The sequence below is a fragment of the Topomyia yanbarensis genome, chromosome 3 (assembly GCF_030247195.1).
Source record: "Topomyia yanbarensis strain Yona2022 chromosome 3, ASM3024719v1, whole genome shotgun sequence".
Lineage (NCBI taxonomy): Eukaryota > Metazoa > Arthropoda > Insecta > Diptera > Culicidae > Topomyia > Topomyia yanbarensis.
In genome coordinates, this window is record NC_080672.1 from 367152032 (window position 1) to 367164657 (window position 12626).

A 12626-nucleotide genomic window follows, 5' to 3' on the forward strand; every position below is an offset into this window, starting at 1 on the left:
CTGATCGTGGGCATTCACGGACGTCGTTGTTGTTATCGCATTAGAAGATGGAATTTAAAAAAAATAATGATAAACAGTTCTCTATACAATGCCTAATTAAACCAATCAGTGACATATTTGTGGTGATTTTAAGATGTAATTTAATCACATAAATTATTTTTTTGAAGTGATGCAATGCATGAAATCAAGCGTTTCTTCGAAAAACGAAAATAACCGGATGTAGCTCCTATGATCAAATTATGCAAAAAACACTTGAGTTATGCCCTTCAAAAAGATGTCAAAAATTCATTTTACGTTCAAAGCCCCTAAAATCTCACAAAAATCTCTCTGATAACTCAGTTGATACGAGAAAAAATACTAGCAAGAATATCACCTTGCCTTCATATATGGACTTAAGTCCGGGCACGTCGCACTGTGCAGCCCCTCTGACGCAATACCGCCGTCGTTGAGTTTTAAGTGTGTGTGTGTGTGTGTGTGTGTTATACGACCGTATCTTTTGAAAGAGGAAATTTTTCTAAAAAGACACAGATTAACAGACATAACACTCGAAAACAATGCTTCGCCCGCTTTAACAGTCATTTTAACTATATTTTTAGTTGGAACTGTGGCCACATTTGAAATTATGGCGCCACTAATATATGAACAAGCATATGAAGGATAGACCACTAGTAAAAAACTGTTCCCAAACCTGAGAGGTAACCCACCAGCAAATGAGTGTTTGGGACCGTGAATAAAAGGTGGAGATAGTGTTCTGGGAAAATTGGCGTATCGAGGTTTTTTGAGAGGATTCCCTCATAGTGCTATGTCTGTTAGTTTGTCAGTAAGACGCGTAGTAGAAAACAAAATACACCATCATAGTTGTATGCTAGATCTGCATTTTTTTTTGCATTCAGAACCCTTCCCTGTGCAATGCTATTTATTACATCAAAATCTAAACTGATTACTGAGCTCAAACTTTCCTACTAGTATCACCCCAACTGCTTGCTGGAAGCATCAGAGTCTAAACGAATTTCTATGACAAACCAAATCCATCATCAATCATCACTAATTGGCACCGGTCACCGGATTGTTCTCCCCTTCATCCATCGATCCACTATTCCCATCGCAATTCAATTATAGACTAAACTAACTAAGTTATCCCAGCCGTGCTTTGATCCTTCCCACCATCCATTAATGTCCGCTGCGTTGAGGAAACATCCCCCGAGATGACTGACTGATCGAATCATCGGCAAGCGTTTGTGGTTGTGTTCGTGCCTGCTCGTGTGCGTGTGTGGGTATCTTCCGAAATTATTATGAATCACATTTTATTTTCGATGACTAACCGATTAATCCGGAAACTGCTGCACATGCCAAACTCTAATTTTCGAGTACTCCGATTCCCTTGATTTCCATCGTAATTCGTTCCGTCCCATGCATGGCTGTGTCCGTGTGTGTCAGGTTCCAATTATTTATTTGTTTATTTATAGATACGTGCATTTGTTATGATTATGCGAGCGCACTGGAAATAAACAAGTCGATAAAGGCAGCCCACAATTAGACCACCACCAAGCACCACCAGGAAGCGAAAATCTCGCCCAAATAGTAATATTTTATGCTCCATAATCACGAAAATACGACATAAAAATATGGAATTATTACTCGATTTGGGTTGGCGCTTGGGACGACACGAAGAAAAAAAAATCGCTGAATAAGGCTTCTCGGCACACCAGTGCGATGGGGACACGCTCCTTTTTTTCCGTTCGCCGTTCTGAGATACATACAATACAATTCCAGCAGGTCGTCGTCGTTGTTCTTATCTGCTTCGGCAAACAGAGCAAAGATATGACGCAGGAAAATCTGGTGCGTGCCTAGTTCTGAACCTGGAGCAGGGATGGGGGCCACCTTCTTTGACGTGATGGCGTAGAATCTGGGCAACGGGTGGTACACACTGCACTTGCCCTGGCATTCCCAGTGAAGCATCACGCAACCCGTTCAAGTGGTTCCTGCTGCAGCAACTGAAGGATGTTGTTGCATATATAGGCAAATGCCCGCACGCACATTTTTGTATGTATGTCGAGTAGTTACTTACCCACCTACATAGCTTCCTGGAACAGGACCGTCTTGCATATGGATGTCGGTCGAGTACTTGGCAAAACATCGTGAAGTGCATCGTTTCTTTCCCATTCCGGGCGTATTAAGACGGTGCGTGCACTTTGTTCTTGTTGGAAGAAGAAAAATCTCATGCAGAATAAAAGGAAACGCACACACCGCGCACGAGTGGGTGGGTAATGCAGATTCCTCAAGGAGCGTTCTGTGCTGCAGGCAGGATAGGGTTAGTTTGTACCACTCGGCATGCTGAGATTGAAGTGCTTCCAGCAAATGAACTAGGATGGTTCTTCGTTTGGTTATAGCCAAAATATCGCGGCCTTCTTGATGGCATTTAGTCACAAAATTATCACATAAAGGCAACAATCGAATTTAAGGTCTTTTTTATCATACGTCAAATTTATCACATTCAAAATGCTACAAGACCACCCTGAAGGCAGGATTCGCTAGCACAAAGAACACTCATCTCGCTACTGGAGCCGAAAGATCAGCGAGAAAACGAGCGATTCTTCAAGTGCGTGCGTTTCCATCCTTCGCCGAGTGTCCTCAGGTAGCGAGATGATAGAGCAGAAGGGTCTGATAATATCCGTACAAATAATTCCATCCCCCTGCTAGCCGACCGTTCCGGCTCTCTTTTCCGCGCCATCGGCAACATTTTCTTATGTGTATTGCAAGCAAGCACTCTTTATCCTTCAACTTCTTATTCCCGCTTGAAGTTTCTGAAAAAGAAGCCTGCAAAGAAAGAATAAAATCCCATCTTATCTCATCGCTGTTCAAACATTTGCTCGCTTTCGAGAAGAATGCAGTACGCTTTTTTTCGCCTCTCTCTCAAACGAAGAAATTCCATCCTTCAACGCACGGGGCACGCATAGCGGGAATGAAAAAAAAACCTTGATGTGCATCAGCATGGGCTCAGGCGAGATAACAATAATTTTCCCGGTAGGTTATTCTTTTTTATGCAGTGTTTTTCTTTTGCAAGCAGAGGATAAGCGATGAAAATCGCAGGATAAGACAAAACTATCAAATTACTTCCAATCGGCTGTTAGAATCTTTACTGCACCGCTCCTCTACCTGATCCAGCGAACAATGAGAGCTTGATCCCTTTTTTACGTGCGCACACACTTTGCCAATCGCAGTTGCCATTGGTCATTATTCGCCCTAGCGACGGATGCAGTAGGCTTAGGTACACAGCCGCCAGACTGCAAATTACCATTTTCATTAGCCGTAAAGTTCGGCCTGTGTCTCTCACTCGCTCTGGATTTGATTGCGAAAAATTGTGCGGCACTGCTCAAGTCCACCATTTGTAAAAGGAAGGGTGGCCTTCGGCATCGGCTGCTGGAAATTATTTCCCGATCGATTCCATACATCAGCGTATAGCGTACACTGATGGTAAATTATAGATTTGCGGACAATCGACACAATTGTTTGATTAATTTGGGACACGTTTTTGTACTATTTGGCTGAAAGGATTTTAATGCGGGTGGTTCTGTGAGTCACTTGTGGGCTTTTTCGGGATGGGGATTGTAAGTGTTGTGCGAATGTGGGTGTGGATGTGTGCGTTAGAGCACCACGAACTCTTGGACTTTTTTTGAAAAGAGCGTACTAGAAAAATGTTAACAAACCAGTTTTGTATATAATATGGAGGAGGGCTAATGACCAACCGAGGTTAATTCCCAAATATAAAATATAGTACGGAAAGTGTAGTCATAAACTATCATAAATAATAATAAAATTATAGTAATAGCAAATCTGGGCCGTCCTACTGAGATTGAAAATGGCATATTCCCATTTCGTTTGATGTGAAATCAGGGTTGTGTAAACCCTGTTTACTTCAATCATTATATATATATTTTGGGATTTATGAGCTAGTTGGTACTACTTCAAGAAGCTAACTGCAATAGTTTTATCTACTAATTTCATCAATTATAACATGTATTTAGTAATCTCCCCTAAAAAACGGTTTACGCCCTTACAAATGTCCGCACTACGTCCTACTATACCGACCGTATTTCATCTGTCACTGTGCCTTTCTATAACAATAGTATAATGTTATAAAGTTTTTCGTTTCCACCCGCCAAGTGCATGTATTGACTATATTTTCAAAGTTTTTAAGCAGTGAGACAAACACGGATGTTTTATTTAGTAAAGTATTTCTTATTTATAGTAAAAGTAAGAATACTGTTCAGAATTTCTAAGGAACTGCTGATATTCTTGAATACGATCGGGATTGTTTTTTTTTGTTACTATTATGTTAATTTGTAGAGACCGGGGCATGGGTCTAGATCTACGATATTTGGAGATAGGGTTTGAGGTAGCCACGTCTTCCTTCGGAAAGGAAGTAAGGTCGTTGGTCACGGTTTACGATATTTCTCTGGGGTCGGTGATAGGCCCTCGGTGCGGAAAGAAGCCGCAAAATGTAAAAAAAAAATCATCAAGTATCTCTTGTGTCGATTGGTATACTTAATTTTGGAACAAGTTAGCAATGTGCTTCTAACGTATATTTTTGTGCAAAATTTATTCTCTAAAAGATATGGAGTAAACTAATTTGTGCATAAGGACACAACTCCTAACTAAGATGAGTTGAATTTCGTGATTCTGATTTATCTCGTCAGTAACTAGCATCGACTAGGTGTCAGTTAGACGCTAGTTCAAAACTAGTTTGTGCTATTTGTTAAAACTTGAATTTAATTCCAATTTACGGAAAGTTACTGAATGTGTCGTGAAGCTTGAAGCACTAGACAAAGGGATCATCCATAAATGACGTAGCATTTTTTTAGGAATTTTTAACACCCCCCTCCCCCATCGTAGCATTTCGTTACAAACCCCTAAATACCCCCCCCCCCCCGGGAATTACGTAACCTAAAGATAACCCCCCCCCTTTACTCCGTAAAAAAATTAAAAAAATAAAAAAAACCGATTTTAGTTAGATGAAACGGGTAAAGCTACGTAGCATGATATGACCCCCTACCCCCATATAATTACATCATTACAAAATACAAAACTCCCCCCTCCCCCATATAATGCTACGTCATTTATGGATGATCCCAAAACAAATTTTTAAAAATCCTAATTAATAAAATTTAAGCCTTTTTCCATAGGCTCAGATTTGCAAATAACCTAACTTATATATACTGTGTTGATATTCCGCATCTCGAAACGAAAAGTTTTTTGTATGGAAGCTTGTATGATAAAACCATTTCGACTTAGTTGCATAATGTTGCCTCTTATTTTAGTGATCTTAGGGTAGCGTGGTTGGCAAAGCTGTATTATCGTGCCACGTGAGAGTCCACTATGCGCTCAACAAATCGTGGATACACCTACGTCCCCGCTGAATCAGCAGGGCAACTTTAGTGAAAGCGGTGGAATCTTTGGTTGTATTTAGGCAGGGCAGTGGTGAACCGAAGAGAACACGTTAGGATGGCATGGCTATCTGTCCCAACCCGTATTTTTGATGATATATACAAGTTGCAGCTGAATAATACGTATTTATATACCACCAAAAAGTCGTAATAAATGCACAAAAATCGGCGATATACGTACATAGCGATTGTAATTGACGATTTCCGACAACAATATACACGTTAAGCGCGATAATTTCTAGTATGAAAGTGATTTTAGAAGACGTATTTAACTAATATACAATTCCCGAACACTATAAACGATAGACTCTGATTCGTCGGTAAAGAAGATCAAATGTTAAAAACAGTAATTTGGTACATCAATCATCTGGATATGGATATCAAAAATACGTAAAGAGCGGGCTGTAGAAGAAACGAACCGATACCAAACCAATCATAGATATCTTGATATTAAAATCGATTTCGAACTTACGACATTTGTATTGTAGAGCAGAACTAACTACTCGAAACTATTTTAATTATTAGTGTGGGAATATTTCGTAATCATATGTTGTCTTCAAGTAGAGAAACTCTATTCCGGTAAACATTCGCCATGTATGAAGAAATCTCATTTCAAAGATATGAGATAAGTCGTAAGTAATTTAGTGAAATCGTTTTTCTTATATGTTGAGATATATTAAGTCGCATCTAGTGTTTTGAAGTCCTTGTGAAGTATATCGATGTTTATGTTGCTTATTCACTATTCCCATACATATGAACGATTACAATGACTTTATAAAGTTGTTCATCTGACATTGATCGACGAAAAATACTTGTCCTAACGATTTTAACTCTTTGTAGACATCTTTACAAGTCTTTTTCTACATTGATATATGATTGATGGTTTGCTGGGGTACAACCTATTTGGAACGAAAGAATATCCGGAAGTATACCTGGAGACATCCGAATGGTGTAACGTGATCCCAATCGGCCATACTTTAAAACATACTTTAAAAGACAGTCGATTCCAACCATTATTATTACCATCAACCATAAATAACCGATTCCAGATATGGAAGAACATTGCGACTGAACATACAGCAACAATCGGTTGAGGGTGTTCGATAAACAAATTGTAGAACGAGCAACTGAGAAGTTATCCTTTGTCCAGTGCAGCGTTGCAGCCGAATTTGACCGACGAGAAAATTTGCCCAGAAGCCGAATGCTTGCAGCGGCTACACGTCAGAGCAGAGAACGATTCGGTGAGATGAGTACAACTAAGGAAAAAAAATTATCGGCGTAAGAAATGTGGGTATGACAAAACGTTACTCGCTGAGGTAGAGGAAATAGGCACGTAGCTAGAGGAGGGTCTAGGGGGTTAAAGCCCCTCCCGAAATCCCATGACGCAGTTGGTTAGGAACAATAGGTCCCAGCTTCAGGTAAACAGGTATCCACGCGCAATCGCTAGTCGCTCGCACGAGGTCAACGAATCAGCGAACATACATCAATAGAGAATTGTGAAGAGCGACGAAAATGTTGCAACTAGTTAAGCCTATAAGTTAATAAGTTTGGATTATTGTTTCAATTCATATTTTTAGTATATGACAGTCTTTCGTTTTATTTTTGTTCGTTATGTAATAAAATGAGATAATTGTTCAAAAATCACGGAGTAAAGAAAAAAAGAGGCAATCAATTGAAATCGATTCAAGAGCACTTCTTCTATCTTTTCTATTAGTCTTCGTTATCCGTAGGACTTTCGTGCGTTAGGTGCAACTGCTTCAATTAAAACTGTTTTTCAAATTGTGGTAATCAAACAGACATTACAGTTTTGTGTAAGTAGTCGAACATCTTGCAATCTTTGTGGTAATTGTGGAAAGAGCAAATTACTTTTATTCAAAAAAACAAACCAACATAAATTTATTTAAAAAACAAATCAACAAAAGTTACTAAGCAGATTAGTGTCAATATATTCGTTTAACGAAATGATGCATTGACTTAGGGCCGATCTCTTCACCCTCGCCTTACGCTTAAGCCAGGTATAAACGTACTGGTGAACCTGGTTCATAAATCAAGCGACGGTGAAGAAATCAGACAATAGAAAGTGTAACTTCATAGAAAGTTGGCCTTACACCATATTTACTGTTCCGGAAAGGGGAAGTAAGTGCGATGTATTACCTTCATTATTGGGTTACTTGATATGAAAACTATTTTTTTTTTTTTTTATTTTAAAACACAAATTTTGAGCATTTTTGTGAAATGTTTAAAAACAGACACAGGAGGATGGTTTGTTTTTAAGTTACTTAGATTACTTATTTCATACCTTCAATAAAAATAAATCAAAAACCCTTTCGTCACATATATGGTTCATTAAAAATAGTCTTATTTTATTTGGGTAATATTACCCTTAAGATAAATCAGTACTATACAACAAAACAGTTTTACCAACTGACTGTTCACTCACAGTTACTGCGTAACTTATCAAGAAATAGTTCCAGAAACATGTGGTGACATATTTCAATAGGGTGGAAGTATTTACTGAATTTTAAACCTTATGAACACCTTCACCATCTAAAAAAACTATACTTCCCATTCATCCTCTCTCTTGATCACTAATAAAAACGTTCGTATCGAATGTTCTCTATGCTATTTGAAAGTTGTACATGTATTAGTGACATTATTCTAGCTATGAAGTGACGATTGAAATTTAATTTGGTCAGTAAAAACCACGAGAAAATTGAAAGCTTTCGAATGAGTATAGTCTGATCGCGGGCATTCACGGACGTCGTTGTTGTTATCGCATTAGAAGTTAGAATTTAAAAAAAATCATGATAAACAGTTCTCTATACAATGCCTAAATAAACCAATCAGTGACATATTTTTGGTGATTTTAAGATGTAATTTAATCACATGAATTATTTTTTTAAGTGATGCAATGCATGAAATAACCGGATGTGGCTCCTATGATCATATTATGCAAAAAACACCTTCAAAAAGCTGTCAAAAATTCATTTTACGTTCAAAGCACCTAAAATCTCACAAAAATGTCTCTGATAACTCAGTTGATACGAGAAAAAACACTAGCAAGAATATCACCTTGCCTTCATATATGGACTTAAGTCCGGGCACGTCGTGATATGAATCTCACATATCTTATAAGTAACGTATTCGGAGTTATTTGTTTGTAAATATTTTTAGAATCTTGCACGAATAAAGATAATCCAAAATTCCACGAGTCTTCTCTTGCAATTAACGTATTGAATAAAACGTGGAGTGGATCGGCCGATACGAATTGTGGTCGGAGGTAGGTACGAATAGCAATTCCTGTTAAATATCTCATATCGAACAATGTTATATTTAATGTTTTTGAATGCTTCGCAAACTATCTGCAAATTGTTCGCCTCTATGTTTTCAAGTGTGTTCGTCGCTGAGACTGAGAGATTCGCGTAAAGTATTTCGATATTATATCAGTAGCTGGATGCTTGAAACATCGTCATTTTCCAGGCTAGGTGGTGCCCCCATTGTTACATGGAAAGTTTATGTTACCTTTCTAAAATGTCACAGGCCAACTACCACATTTTTTCCGTAGTTATGGCAAGCAGCCTCCGTCTTTCCGGTCCACAATAAATTACATTGGAATGTCCGGTCTCTGTGCCGTTTCGAAATACTTCGAGTTAGTCGTTGTGGATGGTATTCCGCAAGGGAGTTATCTCGAACCACATCTATTAATTCGTTATTTCAACAATGTGAACTATCACTTGGAAACGCCACGGTTGTCGTATGCAGATAACCTTAACATCTTCAAGAGAAATAAAAAACCCAATACGTTTTATTTGATATTTTCACCAGGTGGTATGAAAACGTAAATATTCTGAATTCCGAGAAATGCTCTGAGATATCATACTCTGCAAAAAAAGAGCCCATCAAATTTGAACACATTTTGTCGGGAGGTCATGCTCTCCGGGTGAGCTGCGCGAAAGTTCTAGGAAAAATGTTAGTTACGAAACTAGCTTTCAATCATCACATTTCGTACGTAGTCCAGATCCTTTACTGATATTTACTATATTAGTTTTGGAATTTGCGTTTCGACTTCGTCTCATCAGAATTCGACACTAACTTAGTGACAGAACTCATTTAAGGCCGGATTGACGTTAGCTCCAAAAAACGGAAACACAATTTTCTTACGGGACATCACGCTTGATTAGGGCTTTGATCAGGGACACAAAATGAAAGAGTCATTTCGATCTAGTTGCATAATGTGGCCCCTTATTTTAATGAACGTAGGGTAGCGTGGTTAACGAAGCTGTATTATCGTGCCACGTGAGAGTCCACTAGGCAGTCAACAAACCTTCGATAGAGAAATTCTATCTCTTACGTCCCCACTGAAACAGGCGGGGTTACGGACACCTTTAGTGAAAATGCGGTAACAAAGTGCGATGGTATCTTTGGTCATATTCAGCCATGGAAGGGGTAAACCGAAAAACACCTGTTCGGCACCTTCGGAGCGGCTCGAAACAGCATTTAAACCGGAATAAGTGGTTTCAAGAAGAAAAGCGGCCATCTCATCAGTCATTACAGCCCCATTACGAGGCTAGGTATCGCAGTCTTGATAAGGTGACAAACCGAATGTTTAACCAACAACCTCGAAAAGAATACATGAAGATACAGGCTGGAATAATCGGCGAAAGATTCGGAAATATTTAACAGAACTAGCTAGGAAACTCGATACTTTAGACCTGTTTGCTCGAGAGCTGCCAAATGTAGAAATGGACATAGCAGCCCTTCAGAAAGTTTGATGGCATGGAACAGAATGACGGAGAAGACCGTTCAGTAAACCAAACTGTGGGTACCTCGTTCATGTGCCATATCTACCACAGTATAGAGGGGACTGTGCAGTGCTAGGTAAAAAGTAACGACGAGTGACCTTGAGACATGCTGGTAGACTAGAGTGATGCGTACCCGACCAGGAGAAAATAACTGAGCAATAACCCGAGCATACTATTTTTTGGTATTCCTACCAAAACTTAGTATTAATTGATTATTATACCTCATTGAGGTATTAAGCAGGTGTTGAAGAAACATTTTTCAATACCTTCTTAATACCTCAATCAGGTATAATACTTTATTTTAGTATTATTTATGTATTCCAACAAGAACATGTCTTAGTTATTTTTTTGTATTTTACTTCTTATGTAGAGCTCATTAATACCATATTGTGGTAAACAGTTGTTGGTATTGATACCTAAATTTAGTATTCCGCAGTTATTTTCTTCTGCTCGGGTAGTAATGCCGCCTAAGCTCGACCCCTGCCAGCAGAAGACAAAAGATTAGTCCGTGAGATTTTAAGCCTGTTTTTAATGTTCCTTCCACTTCTAGTTTTCCGATTTGTATATTTCACATCCTTACTCTCACTTGAGTACTATGGCTCTAAATTCTCACAACTTTCCCTAGCTAATTGAATGCCGTTAAAAAGTAAAAAACTACAAGAGGCAGCCCTATGGGGTTGCACGAACTGTAGTCGTAGGACTATACTACTTAATGTAAAATCTTTATTTTCTTAGTACATTTATAGTAATAATAAATCAAATATATTTCTTGCGTATGGTTTAATCACAACCAATCAACATCGAGTATTTCATATTTAACCAAACCTTCTTGGTTATCAGGTCATTTCATTTGTAGTAGGTGATTGAATCCGATTGAACTTATTTAAGAAGATCTGAAGAAAGAAGACAGAAAACTGTGACCGAACTAATATCTGGAACTAAACCTTTATAGCATAAGATTAGCTTGTAAAAACTTTTCGATTTTGTGTTGTTAAAAAACCCGGATCAGTGAAAAGAAAATTCCATTTGCAAATGGAGCTCGCATGTACAAACTATTTTGTGTACTAATAATTATACATAAAAGTGTGCTGGAAACGAGCACAACATAAAATATAGCATACGGACAATCTCATTCGCATTCACTGGGTAGCGTACCTCCACATGCACTGTAACGGACTTCTAAATCAGCTGCACTGGCTGTGGAAACACACAGCGCAGTGATCTGCTTCGCCTGCTGTTCAACAGGCAACTGAGCTGCTCTGGCGAAATCCGTCCGTTTAAATAGTCGATGATGACGTCATTCATAGAAGCGTAGCGCGCTAGGTACACAAATCTGCCGTGCTGGACTAGGGAAGCGCTATCTTCTGTGTGTAAATGCGCGATATTTTGACTAGTTTGTTCATTATTTAAATTTTTAATGCCATGATATCAAAAATCTTTGGGTTTATCTATTGGAATCTATTCTTAGAAGTATTTCGGGGCGATATGCGCAAAAAATTTGAAAATTTATCGTGAGACGGCTGAATTATATGCGTTTAAAATTGGACCACTTTTCGTTACATACCATTTTTGTAGAATTTGCAACGTGCACCCCTATATCGAAAACAAAGACATAGTCCTACGTCAAAAGAAAATGTGACTACATATTAGTTCTTCCATATTTTAAAAGACTAAGAAGTTATCCTTACTTCATCCTGAATGCAGTATGGCAACCGGTCCATGAGACGATTAGCACAGCAGCCAACAAAGGGGTTGGTTACAACACCTGGAAATCAATGGAATAGCTGGGTCGATGTTGATTGTCAAAGTTCAACATACTAGAAAAACTAGGCCAGCAGCTGACTGCTTACAGCGGCTACACGTCAAACCAGGGATCAAAACCGGAACCATCAACCAGGAAATTTATGTGCAGGGATGCCTGAAAAAACGCCGATTACCTTTCCTCAAGCAACACAATTGGTTCGTTCTATTTTGATCGAATTTGGTATCTTGTCTTTACGGAAAAAAGCAATGGAGTGGGCAATCGTAAAGCGGAACCTCAAGAAGATGCGAAAGACAGTTGTCAGTGGGATGCAATTCAGCGGCGAGAAGAGTGATCAAGGAGGCTGTGCCAAACTTGGAAAGAATTAAAGGAAGCTTCAGTGAATATTTTTGCTTTATTCTGGATAAATTGAAATTGCAAATGAAACATGATTTTAGTTTTAAATAAAGTTTGATCGGTTTACACAGATTCTTGTTTGACCAAAACACTCTTTATAATTAGTAGTTCAACGGCGATCGAAAGTGCTACAGGAAGTCCTGATGTGCGAAGAAATGGAACCAGCATCACTAGATCGCACATGCTTCCTGACTTTGCGAACGTTCTTAACATCTTTGGCGT

At 38.7% G+C, this 12626-nt stretch overlaps 1 protein-coding gene across 2 annotated transcripts in view; it reads right to left on the reverse strand.

The window, feature by feature from the left end:
• The window catches only part of LOC131690847 (methylcytosine dioxygenase TET-like), a 574639-nt gene that overhangs the window by 464706 nt on the left and 97307 nt on the right, over positions 1 to 12626 (reverse strand). The window lies entirely within an intron of this gene.